We start from the raw sequence: 15,838 nt of genomic DNA, 5'->3' as shown, positions 1-15,838 counted from the left end.
CTCGATGTGTCCCTTTCACATCGATGTTTCTCTCTCTCTCTCTGTTCCTCTCTCTCCCTCCCACTCTACCTGAACAAAAAATGGAAAAATGTCCTCGGGTGAGGATAAAAAAAAAAAAAAAGAAAGAAATGCCTCCTTTATACCATTCACAAGGCTGAGTAACAAGGTCCAAGTTCTGAAGATGATAAATCTTGACCAGAAACAGAAACAGAAATAGATACCTGTCAATAAGCGCAGTAATGCAGTTTTTCTGAGGGTGCTGGGAGTCCAGGTAAATGAGTAAACTGTCCAGGGGCGGCTCCAAGACCTCATAGAGAGACACCTGGTTAGTTGGGGGCTGAGACTTAAAGGGAAGGTGTTCTGGAGCAGGACAGATGAGCACGAGAAAGGCCAGAGATTCCGTGAGATGGTACTCGGAGGGTCTCTAACTCTTAGGAAGTGACTGAGGGGTGAATGTTGGTACTTTCATTCACCCTTGCATTCAGCAGATATTGACTGGGTACTTGTTAGGTGCTAAGGGTGCAGTGGTCAAGTTCTTACGGAGATTATGGCTCAGTGTGGAAGACATTGAACACAATCCTGTATGTCTCAAACAGCAGTTGTGCTAGATACCATGACCGAAATGCGGGGTGCTAAGAGAGAGTCGAAGCAAGCGACCTTGAGGGTTGGAGTGGGACGGTGTGTCGGTGTGCGTTGTCAGGGAAGAAGACAACACTGAAAACCAGACCTAAAGCTTCAGGGGGGCAGAGGAAACCGTGCATGTGAAGATTTCCATGGGAAAAAACATGGCCTCGGAGGAGGAGGGCGAGTCGTGAGAAAGAGCCCACGCCCAGGAAAGGGAATAGGTTGTGGGGGGACCTGAGAGGCAGATAGATCCTGCAGGGTTTGTAGGAACTGACACAGATTTGGGATTTTACAGGCAATGGGAAGCCACTGAGTAGTGTAAGCAAAAGAAATAACATGATTATATCTGTATTTTTAAAAGCATGACCACTGTGTAGAGTAGTGACCACAAAACAATTTTAATCATGTACCTCTATCAATAAAACATTTTAAACCTGCAGGCCTATACAGGTATGCTTGTTATTAAATAATATTGTTTATGTTATACAAAACATGGACAAAATCATCATTTTAAAGGATGAGAGAAATACAGGTCCTGAGATTTCCCTCCCGTGCCCAACAGCTCGTCCTGTGCGCCCTGTAGGTGCTGGTTCCGTTTGGGAGGCACTGGTTTGGGGTGTGGAGGGAGAGCAAGACAGTGGGTGGGGGTGGGAGATGGGTGATGTTTATGGTAATAACACAGGTAAGAAGTGGTGGGAGCCTTGGACTAGGGCAAGGAAGGGGAGAAGTAGACAGAGTTGAAACATGTTTCCCAGACTGAATAGAAAAGACTTGGCTGGTTCAGTGGGATGGAGGTGGGGGTGGAGGCTGAGGAAGGAAGACAGTGTTAAATGTATGCTGGTTTCTGGTGTAACTTCTCAGATGATGGTGTCAACTTGCTCTTTAAGTGAAGTTGAATAAAAAGGTCTGCTATTTAAATTTTGGAGGAAAAGAAAGAAAGAAGAGCTCTTAGAGTCATTTTAGCTGTGTGTTGTGCGTGTGTGTGTGCGTGTGTGTTTTAAATCCTCACCTGAGGACACTTTTCCATTTATCTTCAGATAGAGTAGGAGGGAGGGAGGGAGGGAGGGAGGGGGAGAGAGAGGGAGAAACATTGATGTGAGAGAGACACATGAACTGACACCCCCCCCCCCCCGCACAACCGCAGAGACTGAACCACAACCGAGGTACATGCCCTTGACTGGAATTGAACCCACAACTCTTTGGTCCCTGAGCCAATGCTCTAACCACTGAACAAAATTGGCCAGGGCGTATGTGTGTTAATTGTTCATTTTTGTGAGAGGGATTACTTCTAACCCTCAAGTTTTCTGTTCTCACCTTTTATCCAAGGAGAGGAGATTCCCATAGAAAACCAAGATTTCTAAGTCTCCACCTTTCTCTCTCTAGTACTGAATAACTTCTGAGTTATAAAAGTTTAGGAATACTTGTGTTATTTGAAGTTTTGATTATGATATATAATTATATTATATATATGATTCTCTTCCCTTTTCCTACTGATCCATTCTATGACATAGCACATTTTCAGAACCACATCAGTCTATTTCTTAGCATGTCGTACACTGAAAGTAATGCTATTCACAGATCCCACATAAATTTTAAAAATGGAGGAGGCTCCCTGACTCTCCCCACTCCTCCCACCCCTCAGAACACAGCCATGCCTTCTTCTCTCTCAGGTGTGCATTTCCTGAACTCTAAGCGACCCCACGTGATCGTAACCAGGGGAGCAATGGGCAGTGGCAGCAATGGGCAGCTGGTCCTGGGCGAACCCCCGAACCTGTCTCCAAGGCCTCCTTTCCCCTGACTTTCCAGTGAGCCAAAGCAGCCCCACCTGGGCTCTCTCCTGTCCTTCTTCTAGGCCCTTCCTCATTTCACTGTCCCCAGCTTCATAAACATACTCTCAAAAATCAGTCAATTGGCCCACGGACCAATGAGTCGTAGGTTCGATTCCGGTCAAGGGCACATGCCTCAGTTGCGGTTCGTCCCCAGCCCTGGTTGGGGTCGTGCAGGAGGCAACCAGTCAATGCGTCTCTCCCACATCAATGTTTCTCTTTCTCTCTCTTTTCCTCTCTCTCCCTCCCACTCTGTCTGAACAAAAATGGAAAAATATCCTCGGGTGAGGATTGAAAAAAACAATCAATCAAGTAAAATAAATTAAAAAAATAAAAAATGGAGGCGTTGTGGTTGATCTCGTGCGTAGCTGGAAGGCGTCTTCTGCACTGTTCCGGAGAAGTAGCTGGAAACCCCCTCGTTAAGGAAGCGCTTGGCTCAGCACTCACCTGTAGACAGAGTCAGCTGCAGCTTCTATCAAAAAACCACAACTACTTGCAGTGATTATGAGCATCCAGAAAGATAATACAGATCATTCTGTAAACTGTAAGTTCACATATGAATGTACATTAATACCTTTAAAACAAAATTCTTTTTTAAGTGCTCCTGAAGTAGTGACTTCTATAGAAATGGAATAGGACAATAAGTGAAATGTGAGAAGCGGTCGTAGCCACAGCTCTGCCGTAATTAAAAGTCTGCTTGGACGACTTTGAGTTTGGAATGATATTTATGATGGAAACACAATGATTCTCTTAGATGCATAGTGAGTAAAAGTAAGTTTTCTACAGTATGGAGGTTCCTCAGAAAATTAAAAATGGAATTGCCCATGACCCAACAATACCACTTCTAGATATATATCCAAAGAAACCCAAAACACTAATTTGAAAATATATGTTAATTGCAGCATTATTTACAATAGCTAAGATGTGGAAGCAACCCAAGTGCCCTTCAGTAGATGAGTGGATAAAAAGTTGTGGTACAGCCCTGGCCGGTTTGGCTCAGCGGTTAGAGCGTCGGCCTGCGGTCCTGAGAGACCCGGGTTCGGTTCCTGCTAAGGGCACATGCTTCGGTTGCAGTTTGTCCCCGGCCCTGGTCGGTCGTGCGGGTGGCAGCCACTCGATGTGTCCCTTCACGTCGATGTTTCTCTCTGTTCCTCTCTCTCCCTCCCACTCTACCTGAACAAAAAATGGAAAAATGTCCTCTGGTGAGGATAAAAAAAAAAAAGTTGTGGTACAAAATTGGTACTTATATGATAATCACTGGGATGTAAATTATAGCTTAGGACATATAGGCAATAATATTAAAATTATGTATGGTGCCAGGTGGGTACTGGAAAAATTGGGGGAAACACTTTATGAAGTATATGATATTTTAACCACTAGGTTGTACACCTGAAACGAATACAAAATAATATTTGATGTAAACAGTAATTGAAAAAATGTATTTAAACATTAAAAGTTTGATACATATATATGGTGGAATATTACTTGACCATAAAAAATAATGAAATCTTAACATTTGCAACAACATGGATGGACGTAGAGGGTATTATGGTAGGTGAAATAAGTCAGTCAGAGAAAGGCAAATACCATATGATTTCACTTATATGTGGAATCTAAAGAACAAAATAAACAAAAGTGAAATAGACTCAGACACAGAGAGTGAGTGGACTGGTGGTGGCGGGGGGGGAGGGGGTTGGGGGACTGGGTGAAAGAGGTGAAGGGATTAAGAAGCACAGACTGGTAGTCACAGGGATGTTGAGCACAGCAGGGGGAGTCTGGTCAATAATATTGAAATAATTATGTGCAGTGCCAGGTGGGCACTGGAAATATTGGGGGAGGGAGAGTCACTGTGTAAAGTAAATGGTTGTCTGGCCACTATGCTGTACACCTGAAACTAACACAAAATAGTGCTGAATATAAACTGTGACTTTAAAATAAAAATGTTTAAATAGGTTTGCTATACCGTTAGATGTTCATAATTACTTTGCTTCTCTTTCTTAGTTATAAAAATTAGTAAGCAAGCGACAGATTTGGGCCTATTCAGTGGTATAGAAAGTACAGAAAGGATATTATCTATGAACTTAGAAAGGCCTTTCTAGTTTTCTCCAGAGAAGAAAGTTTGAATAATTTTTGAACTAATTTCAAAGAAATACAACTTTATATCAACTTGACAACTACTTTAGAGAGAGGAGGGTTTCCTTTAATCTGTCAGATATGTAAAAATCAGTTGTAATTATCACATTAATTATTTGTGTTCAAAAACTGCTGCTGAGCCCTGGCCAGTTTGGCTTAGCGGTTAGAATGTCGCCCGTGGACCAGAGAGTCCTGGGTTTGGTTCGTGCTAAGGATACGTACCTCGGTAGCAGTTTGTCCCCAACCCTGGTTGGGGTCGTGTGAGTGGCAACCACTCGATGTGTCTCTCACACGCATGTTTCTCTCTCTCTCTTTTCCTCCCTCCCTTCCTCCCGCTCTATCTGAAGATAAATGCAAAAATGTCCTTGGGTGAGGGGGGGGGAAAGTGCTGCTGAACGCTTGACCCAAAGTTATAGTTGGGCCCTCTTTTTTTTTTTCTTATCCTCATCTGAGGACATTTTTCCATTTTTTGTTCAGATAGAGTGGGAGGGAGAAAGAGAGAGAGAAACATCGATGTGAAAGGGACACATCGAGTGGCTGCCACCCACACGACCAACCAGGGCCAGGGACAAACTGCAACCGAGGTACACGCCCTTAGCGGGAACCGAACCCCGGTCTCTCTGGACCGTGGGCCGACGCTCTACCCTCTGAGCCAAACCAGCCAGGGCTAGTTGGGCCTTCTTTACCTCGCATTTCAGGCGTGGCCTGTGCTCACTGTTTAAGTGGCAGCCCAGACAGCAAGAATCCTGGCTGGTTTGTTTTCCAATGGCCTCAGCCCTAGAAAGAGTAGTGGGTTGCTGGTTACAGGTGGGCTGTTGGTTTGAAGGTAGAAGGTACGGGGAGGATCAGTGGGCACAGTCAAGATGTCTTGGCCAGGAGACTTCCGGTCAAGATGGCGGGTAGGTAAACACGGTATCACCTCCTCCCACAACCACATCAAAACAACAACTAAACTACAGAACAGCCTTCATTCAGAACCACCTGACATAGAGCAAATGGAAGTCCTACAACTACGGAATTAAAGCAGCAGCCGCATGCAGACTGGCAGGAGGGCGGAGGGGACGGGCTGGTCCCACACCCACATGTGGCGGATAAAAATCAGGAGGACACTTCGGCTGGGAAGGTCCTCCCTGAGGACTGAGGGGTCCCTGTCCCACACCAGGTACCCAGTTCAGGGTTCTAGTGCCAGGAAGAGAATCCCCATAACTTCTGGCTGGAAAAACCAGCGGGAGCTGAGGCTGAGGGAGGCTGAGGCTTCTGGAGCCCCAGGCAGCTCCTCTTAAAGGGCCCGCGCACGGACTTATCGGACCCTCTCCTTCTGGGCTCCAGTGTTGGGGAGGCAGCTTAAAAGGCATCCGAGTCATACGGGGAAGAATTATTTGGCATCGGGGAGAGAGCTGGAGGGGCAGCTTTCTCCTGGACAGACTTGCTCTCAGAGGCTGTTGTTTCTTTGGTGAGATCTTCCCTGGGACAGCAGATGGCCACCATATCTGGGACTCCAGCAACCTGACTCACACTGTTTGCCCCACCCTGGTGATTCCCTGAGGCCCCGCCCCACCCAACTTTTGGGCCCACCCAAGCTGTTTCCAATGGCTTTACCATAGGACTGGCCTGTCTTGGATCCTGATTCAGATTTTTCTAAAATCTCTCAAACAAGCAGCATCTGGTCTCAACAAGCCCCATTCCTCTCATGAAGTAGCCCCAGGCCTGGCACTAGAAGCTGCCAGCCTTGGGTCACAACTTGGCTTTTCTCGGTCACTTCCAAGCCCAGCACAAGAAGCAGCCATTGGCAGATCACTTTGTAGCTTATGCCTGATGGCCCCAGGTAGAACACAGGCAGTAGCTGACCTTGCCCAGTCAGCGCACCCAGGGGACAGCTCCAGACCACATCAAAGCACCACCCCCCAACCACCTCTACAAGTGACACACTCAATGAGTAGAATCAGTGGGTACCAGAGCCCTGATGAAGTAAGTCTTGCTCTGTGTGGTGGGCCCTACACAGCTGATCCTCCAAGGTAGTCAGAGGCCAGTGGTCAGTGGGCAAAGCTAGTCCTTGCAGCTGATCAGCTTGAATAAATCCCTCCCATTGATGTGCCAACAGCAATCAAGAGTCAATTACAATAGAAGGGTGTATAGTCCACACTAGGGGTACACCTCAAGGGCCCAGCTGGGGTGATCAGGGAGGCTGTGCCACTGGACCCACAGAACACTTACTACAACAGGCCACCCTCGGAAGCCCAGGAGATATAGCAACTCTACCTAATTCATAGAAACAAACATAGGGAGGCAGTCAAAATGAGGAGACAAAGAAACATGTCTCAAATGAAATAACAGAACAAAACTCCAGTAAAAGAACTAAACAAAATGGAGATAAACAATCAGTCAGATGTAGAGTTCAAAACACTGGTTAAAAGGATGCTCAAGGAACTTAGTGAGAACTTCAACAACATTAAAAAAGGACCAGACAGAAATGAAGGATGCGCTAACTAAGATAAAAAATAATTCACAGAGAATCAATAGTAGAGTAGGTAAAGCCAAGAAGCAAACGATCTATTGGGAATATAAGGAAGCAAAAAACACCCAATCAGAACAGAAAAAGAAAAAAGAATCCAAAAAAAATGAGGATAATGTAAGGAGCCTCTGGGACAACTTCAACGTGCCAACATTCACATCATGGGGGTGCCAGAAGGAGAAGAGGGCAAGAAACTGAAAACCTATTTGATAAAATAATGACAGAAAACTTCCCTAACTTGGTGAAGGAAACAGACACACAAGTCCAGGAAGCACAGACAGTTCCAAACAAGATGAACCCAAAGAGGTCCATACCAAGACACATCATCATCAAAATGCCAAAGGTTCAAGACAAAGAATCTTTTTTTTTTTTTATCCTTACCCGAGGACATTTTTGCATTTATCTTCAGATAGAGCGGGAGGGAGAAAGGGGGGAAGAGAGAGAGAGAAACATTGATGTGAGAGAGACACATCGAGTGGCTGCCACTCACACAACCCAACCAGGCCGGGGACAAACTGCAACCGAGGTACGTGCCCTTAGCAGGAACTGAACCCAGGACTCTACAGTCTGCAGGTTGACGCTCTAACTGCTGAGCCAAACCGGCCAGGGTGAAAGAGAGAATCTTAAAAGTAGCAAGAGAAAAGCTGTTAGTTACCTACAAAGGAGCTCCCATAAGACTGTCAGCTGATTTCTCAAAAGAAACTTTGCAGGCCAGAAAGGAGTGGCAAGAGATATTCAAAGTGATGAAAAGCAAGGACCTACAACCAAGATTACTCTATCCCTCAAAGCTATCATTTAGAATCGATGGACATATGAAGAGCTTCCCAGACAAGAAAAAGCCAAAAGAGTTCATCACCACCAAACCAGTATTATATGAAATGCTGAAGGGTCTTCTTGAAGGAGAAGAACAAAAATATGAACAATAAAATGGCAATTATTACATATCTATCAACAATTGAATCTACCAACAAAACGAGCAAGCAGAACAGAAACAGACCATAGGTACAGAGAACTTTCTGTTGCTTGTCAGATGCAAGGGGGCTGGAGAGATGGGTGAACAAGATGAAGGAATTAAGGAGTACAAATTTGGCCCTGGCTGGTTTGGCTCAGCGGGTAGAGTGTCAGCCTGCGGTCCATAGAGACCTGGGTTCGGTTACCGCTAAGGGCATGTACCTTGGCTGCAATTTGTCCCCGGCCCTTGTTGGGTCATGCGGGTGGTGGCCACTCGATGTGTTCCTTTCACATCGATGTTTCTCTCTCTCTCTCATCCTCTCTCTCCCTCCCGCTCTATCTAAACAAAAAATGGAAAAATGTCCTCGGGTGAGAATAAAAAAAAAGTACAAATTTGTTGTTAGACTGATGAACCTCAAAGGCAAGGGGTGGGGGAGAAGGCAGGAAGAGATAAACCAGGGAAGTTCTATGCGTATATGTATAACCAGTGGACACTGACAATAGTGTGGGGAAGGCAGGAAGGGGGTGGGATTGGGGAGGAGGGGGTCAGTGGAAAAAAGGGGGGACATCTGTACATTCAACAATAAAGATAAGTTAAAAAAAAAAAAAAAAAGATGTCTTGGCCAGAAACATGAACGGAAGACTTCCCTGCTATTTGAAAGAAGTTCCTCCAGTCTGGGAGGAAGAGGGAAAGTTGGGGGCCCTAAGAATTGAGGGGACCTGTGCAATGCTTCTTAGCTGTACTGCTAAGGAGAAGGCACGACCCAGAGAGAAATGGTTATACGGTGTGTAGTTGGGTGAGGGTCCCATGTCCCAAGCATGGCCTGAGTACACATCTTTGTGGCAGGTAACTTCTGTGAACACAGGACTAGATGTACATGAGCCTGAAACTATGGGAGGCCCCAGAGCTTTGGCACAATCTTAAGAAACAGGGAGGGGAGAGCCTCAGAAAGAGCTGAGCTTAAATCTCTCGTCCTGTAGGATGGGAACTTGAAATGGAAAATAAAATTCTGTTTCCTTCAAAACTGAGTTTGAGGACTAAGATTTATAACTACTACAAAGGGCAAACTCTTTTTTGTATCAAGTGCAGAGCTGCACTTCAGTTTAGCATGTCCAGGCAGCTGTGTACGTTCCGGAACACTAGGAGATGAATGAATGAGGGTTAACCCTGCCCGCGCTCTGAAATGAAAAGACACAGAAGGGGTTCTCAGTGCCAAGTCGGAGTCATTTAAACAGTCAACTCAGATGGGATTTAAAAGCTTGCATAGGATTGGAACTTTTGACAGGTAGCAAAGGGCCTGATGAGATTTTAGGCTTCAGAGGCAGCTGACTCAGTGAAGCTGAATTTTATTTCTCTTTTTCCAGAAGACACCGTCGAGGTGAAATGGGGTCCTGAGGCTCCGAGCACCAGTGGGAGGTAAAGCCTGTCCTGTGCGGTTCCTCTTTGACTAGTCAGAGGCACCGGAGGGGTCCACTCCCCCCCAGGTGTCTGGTGGCAGCTACAAGCGGAGCGCAGCCAGAAGGCTGACCCGACTCCCCTCCCTGATGTCTGCCTTGTGAAAACGTTCTGGGAACCACTGACCGGGATTGCAAATCTGAAGAGTACTCTTCTAATTTATTTTTTATTGATGAGAGAGGGAGAGACATACATGAATTTGTTGTTCCACTTATTTTTGCATTCACTGGTTGCTTCTTTTTTTTTTTTTTTTAATCCTCATCCGAGGACATTTTTCCATTTTTTGTATAGACAGAGTGGGAGGGAGAGAGAGGAAGAGAGAGAGAGGGAAACATCGATGTGAAAGGGACACATCGAGTGGCTACCACCCGCACGACCAACCAGGGCCGGGGACAAACTGCAACCGAGGTACGTGCCCTTAGCGGGAACTGAACCCGGGTCTCTCCAGACCGCAGGCGGACGCTCTAACCGCTGAGCCAAACTGGCCAGGGCCACTGGTTGCTTCTTGTATGTGCCCTGACCAGGGGTCAAACTTGCAACCTTGGCAAATGGGGACGACACTCTAACCAACTGAGCCCCGGCCAGGGCGAAGGGTACTCTTGAAAGTGTAGTGTTGACTTTGGCTATAGAAACAGACTGCCAGCACCTTGGGGAAAATGGAACTCACGATGTGAAGACAGAGTAAGTAGCAGGAGCAGAGAGATGGGGACAAGCCCAGAGGTGGTGTCAGGGGAGAAATGATCCGGAAATGACATGGAAAGGAGAGGAGAAAGCAATGCCACCACATGGGGATTTCTGATGGGAGGGGAAGTGAAAATGACAGAAATAGAAAGAGGAACTCGGGGACCAGCCACTTTATTTCCTAGGTGCTCCCCTACAACTCTCCCCCAGAGAAGCAACCATCTTAGGGGAAGGAGATGCCCGAAATGTCCCTTTGCACCTTAGCCCCTGACTCTGCGGCTGGAAAGGACGCCAGCTTCTAACACGCTGCTGCCTAGGTTGGAACGCAAGGAGGGATGTTCCCGGCGTGGAATGTGGCCGGTTTGCCTACGGAAGAGGAATGGAGCTCCCATCCAGCTTGGATGCGAATATTTAAAGAGGAAGAAATGACAAACTGTCGCTTTTAGGTGGAATTCACGGGGGAGGGAAAGAGGGCGGAAAAGCACTGCCTTCCAAGATATTATTTTATCAAGCGTTGAATCAGTTCCTGCTTAAGGCTGCTTGTGCAGAGACACGGCGCACCTCCGCCCGCAGCGGGCAGCTTGCACACTGCAGGTGCGCTCCGGAAAGGCCGGCAGGTTCCCAGCTGAGATTCAAGAGGCGTTTACTGCGAGCTCCCCCACTCGTGAGCCTCGCACTTGTTTTAGGAACGAGGCATAGACTGCGCCACGTTCACACATCCAGCCAAGAGCCAGCGTGGAGCAGTCGCCATGGTAAAATACGCATAGAATAACATCAAAGTTACCGCTGTAACCATTCTCATTGTACCGTTCTGCAGAAGGAAGTACATTCGCATTGTGGTGCAGCCATCACCACCTTCCATTTCCAGAACTTTTTTTCATCTGCCCAAACAAAGTCTGTACCTGTTAAACAATAACTCCAATCCCCCCTCCCCCAGCCCTGGCAACCTCGCCTTTCTCTTCTCGGTGTCTTTGAACTGACTATTCCAGGTACCTCATGGAAGTGTCCTTTGTGACTGGCTTATTTAATGTAATATAATGTCCCTCTGTCTTGTAGCATGTGTGAGAATGGCCTTCCTTTTCAAAGCTGAATGGGTCTATACTGGGAGGCATGATGCAAAGAATCTTCTTTTTATTAAAAAAAAAAACTATATATATTCACATCGATTTTTAAAAACTGCCACAGCAGTGAATACATTTTTAGCATTTATTAAGTTGCAAAAGGAGGCTGGAGCTGGACTTCGAGGTAGCATTGTTCAAGGTCCTCTTAGTTTCTGGGATGGTTTCTTTTTAATCTCGTAGGTAAGAGACCGAATCCAGATATTTCTTCCCATCAGTGGACGAGAATGAGCGTTTAGCTGACCCTCAGTCCCTTTCCTTTCTGCTCCCCGTCCCCTCTTCCCTGTCCCTAACCCCTGTAATGGTTTTCTGGGTAGACTCTAACGGGAGCACAGTTAGAAGGAGGCATGCCTCCAGTCTTTCAAGTCGAATTCCTCGCGCAGGAATACCTTTCCTGGGCCCACATGCTGGATATTTTAATTCTGAGGGTTGAACTGGGTTCTGGTCCTTAGATACAGTGAGTTGAAGAAATTAATAACTTTTCTCATCTCAGCTCTAACTGGGATTTCAAAAGTCTCTGCCTTTGGCTGAAATAAGATTCTCCTTATCTGCTCCATGAGGGTGGGATTGACCCGGTTTCCCCAGAAGCAAAGAGTCCTTTTTTGAATTCACTGCAGGTGTCTGCTGTAAGGGCAGATGGAGGGCTTAATCGTTTGGAAATGACAATAATATCCCAAACTCGCTAGGCTCTGTCGTTGACCACAGAACCGTCAGGAATTCTCAGTCACCCATAGGCCCATCTCGCCACGCCCAGAGCAGGAGCCCAAGAAAACATGAGCGTTTACTTACAGCCAGTGCAGAGATGTGATTCCCACGGAAATAAAGGAAGTCACAAAGAGGAAATGGGAGACACCACAGTTTTTAAGCCTTTTTCATTTCTTTAAGATTGTTTGATGTATTTCCTTTTGAGGGCACCCTTTCCTGTTTCTCACAAGTCATCATGAGTCGTTGTCATAAAAAAGTATTCTCCTGCGCTGGCCAGTTTGGCTCAGCGGTTGGAGCGTCGGCCTGTGGTCCAGAGAGACCCGGGTTCAGTTCCTGCTAAGGGCACGTACCTCGGTTGCAGTTTGTCCCTGGCCCTGGTTGGGTTGTGTGGGTGGCAGCCACTTGACGTGTCCCTTTCACGTTGATGTCTCTCTCTCTCTCTCTCTCTCTCCCTCCCACTCTATCTGAACAAAAAATGGAAAAATGTCCACAGGTGAGGATGAAAATTAAAAAATATATATTCTCCTGATGCTTGAAGCTAGTGAAGACCTCCTTTTTTAAAATTTATTTATTATTATTTTTTATCTGCACCCAAGGATATTTTTCTATTTATCTTTAGGTAGAGAAAAAGGGAGAGAGAAACATCGATGTGGCAGGGACACATTGAGTGGCTGCCTCCCGCACAACCTGACTAGGGCCGGGGACGAACCGCAACCGAGATACGTGCCCTTGGCTGGAATCAAACCCGCGACTTATTGGTCTGCAGGCCAACGCTCTACCACTGAGCCAAACTGGCCAGGGCAAGACCTTCGTTTTCAAGCAGGGTAAGAAAAGTCAGTGTTTCCTCCACTCTTCATGATGGTTGAAGAAAGGTGTACAGCGCCCTGTGGTTTCAGCTTGTGAGTGAGTTGCCCTCAGATTGTTCCATGAGTAAAGCCAGAAGGGAGATCGAAGTGTGGGAGTTAAGAGAGGAAAGCGGATCTGGGAGGGGAAAACTAGAGAATGAAGAAGGAATTCCTGTTTCCAGGCTCAGTTTGTCTGACATAGAGCAACAGTCTCACCCAGCCAACTTCACTGGCACAGGCTGCCCAGCCTCAAACGAAGTTCTATGTACAGCAAGTCGAGATAACAGTGATCAGCCGCCGCCTCTCCCTCTGTATCTGATTCAAGCCAGAGGTCGATCGGCAACAGTTTCTGTTTCTCCTTTTAAGAGACCTTTTTTTTTTCCAGGAGAACTAAGGATATTACAGTCTTAGAAAAACGGCGAGTGAGTTATTTGGGGTGCTGTGAAATGTGAATTTCCCTAAAAGTGACATTATTTAGCAATTGGAAGGAAGCACGTTTGTGGTAGCTTTCTTTCATGAAATGTGTGAGTGTGTGTGTGTGTCTTAACATAAATAACAAAAAACTTACCATTTTGACCATTTTTAGGTGTACAGTTCAGTGGCATTAAGTACATTTTATGGGTAATTTTTAAAACCTTTACCACTCTCAATACAGAGCTCCTTCCTGCTTTTTGTATAAGCCACCGAGGATAGAATTTAGAAACCTTTCATTTCTCTTCATTTTAAATTTTTAAAAAGTTATGAGTAATTCTATGACCCTTTTTAAAAAATAAAGATTCTGAAGTGGAGTGGCTCGAAGACCATGTCCTTCTCCTACTGGTCTGCTGCAGTTCTGGGACGTAGTGTCCAGGGAAGATCCCCAGGAGGCCCCAACGCTCTCTCCCACGAGGTAAGTGATTTCAGTTTCTTTGTCTATTAATAGACACCTTTGCCCACACTCTAGTCCTGGTGGTTCTCACAGTAGTTCTTTGAACCCTGTCCAAAGCTATTTATATCACTTTAGTTTTGAAATCTTATAGTAGTGTCTGTAAACTCAACTTAAAAGCAAAAGTGACTCAGGGTTTACCAGAAGAGGCTTGTGGATTAGAATCCCTCGTAGGAGAAGGAGTCACTGCCCTTTCTGTCCCTGCAACTTTGTCACCCTCAGCCCCACTGTCCCTCTGCCACCCCAGGTCTCGTCTTATCCAACACTCCGGACAGAAAGCACGGCTTTCCCCGTTCCGTACTCCTGACGCCGGACGGCAGCGTGGCGCCCAAGTGGGGGTGTTCAGCTGCATTTTCCAGAGCAGACTGGGTTCCAATATCCTGAGCCGTGGTTGTGTCTCATGGCACGTGTTGATTTCTCTTTTTGTTCACAAAGTGTTGTTCAGACTCTGCAGGAAGGCTTACTGGAGGGGAAGGCCCCTGGACAAGAGCAAGGTCAGTATCAAGACCATTCTGGTGCTCGCTGGAGCTGTGCCCTGTCCCAGCAGAGCCCTGTCATGTGGGTCATCAGTGAGTAGTTGTAGACTGGATTAATGAATGAGGGATGGGTAGGTTTTTAGGGAGGTGACAGTCCAACTCCTAGTGAGCAGAATAATCCAAAAGTGGAAGTGGGGCAGGTATAAGTTAGAGGGAGAGTAACTTTTGACCTGAGGTGAGGATGTGGACCAAACAGGGAAGACGAAAGCTCGTGTGGGTTTAAATGTGACCATATCATCCAGGCTGCGACAACCCAGATGATTTACAGGCGGCTTGTGAAGAAGGCATGTCATCAGAATCCCAAATAAAAACTAAGTAAAAGCAAAGAGAGAAAGGAGGAAGAAAGGAAGGAAGGAAGGAAGGAAGGAAGGAAGGAAGGAAGGAAGGAAGGAAGGGTGGGGGAGGGAGGGAGGAGAAAGAAAAAGAAAAAGAAAAAAAGAAGGAAAGAAAAAAAAGAAAGAAAGAAAGAAAAAAGGAAGGAAGGAAGCAAGGAAGGAGGGAGGGGGGGGAGAGAGGGGGAGGGAGGGAGGAGAAAGAAAAAGAAAAAGAAAAAAAGAAGGAAAGAAAAAAAAGAAAGAAAGAAAAAAGGAAGGAAGGAAGCAAGGAAGGAGGGAGGGAGGGGGGGAGAGAGAGAGGGAGGGGGAGGGAGGGAGGAGAAAGAAAAAGAAAAAGAAAGAAAGAAAAGAAAGAAAGAAAGAAAGAAAGAAAGAAAGAAAGAAAGAAAGAAAGAAGGAAGGAAGGAAGGAAGGAAGGAAGGAAGGAGGGAGGGAGGGAGGAAGGAAGGAAAAGAAAGAAAGAAAAAGAAAGGTAATTATCTTCTGTCTGCTTTTCCCTGCGCTTCTACATGCTTGTCACCCATACAGGCAGGACCCTAATTGTTCAGTGTCCTAACGCCCCCAGTACCATACATTGATACAGTCACACCCAGAACAAGTCTGTCTTCCTTCAAACTACACGTTGTCCTAAAAGTAGGCCTTTTGCCCTGGCCGGTTTGGCTCAGTGGTTACAGAGTCAGCCCATGGACCAATGAGTCACGAGTTCAATTCTAGACAAGGGCATGTACCTTGGTTGGGGTTTGTCCCTGGCCCTGGTCGGGTTGTGTGGAGGCAACTGGTCGATGTGTCTCTATCACATTGATGTTTCTCTCTCACGCTCTCTCTCTCTCTCTCTCTCTCTCTCTCTCACTCTCTCCCACTCTATCTAATGATGAATAGAAAAATATCCTCAAGTGAGGAATAAAAAAAATGAAAAAAAGTTTTTTTTAAGTATGCTTTTTAGCAGTGCATTTTAAATGAAGTTTTCAATTCCTGAGAATTGGAAAACCCTCAGATTACTTTGTCATATGTGTATTTAATCCGTAGTCACCAAGTACTTAGTAGTCAGTACATGTTGTAAATTACTTGGTTAAAATACTGTATTCTAAGTCTGAATGACTGATAGGCTTCATTCCCCCGAGGAACATTTGTGTTTCAGAACAGTCTCATTAAGTAACACTAACTGAAGGAAGGAGTTGGGCTCCTCTGGAT

The sequence above is a fragment of the Molossus molossus genome, unplaced genomic scaffold (genome assembly GCF_014108415.1).
Source record: "Molossus molossus isolate mMolMol1 unplaced genomic scaffold, mMolMol1.p scaffold_m16_p_4, whole genome shotgun sequence".
Classification (NCBI taxonomy): Eukaryota; Metazoa; Chordata; class Mammalia; order Chiroptera; family Molossidae; genus Molossus; species Molossus molossus.
Note: the sequence above shows the minus strand (reverse complement) of the source record.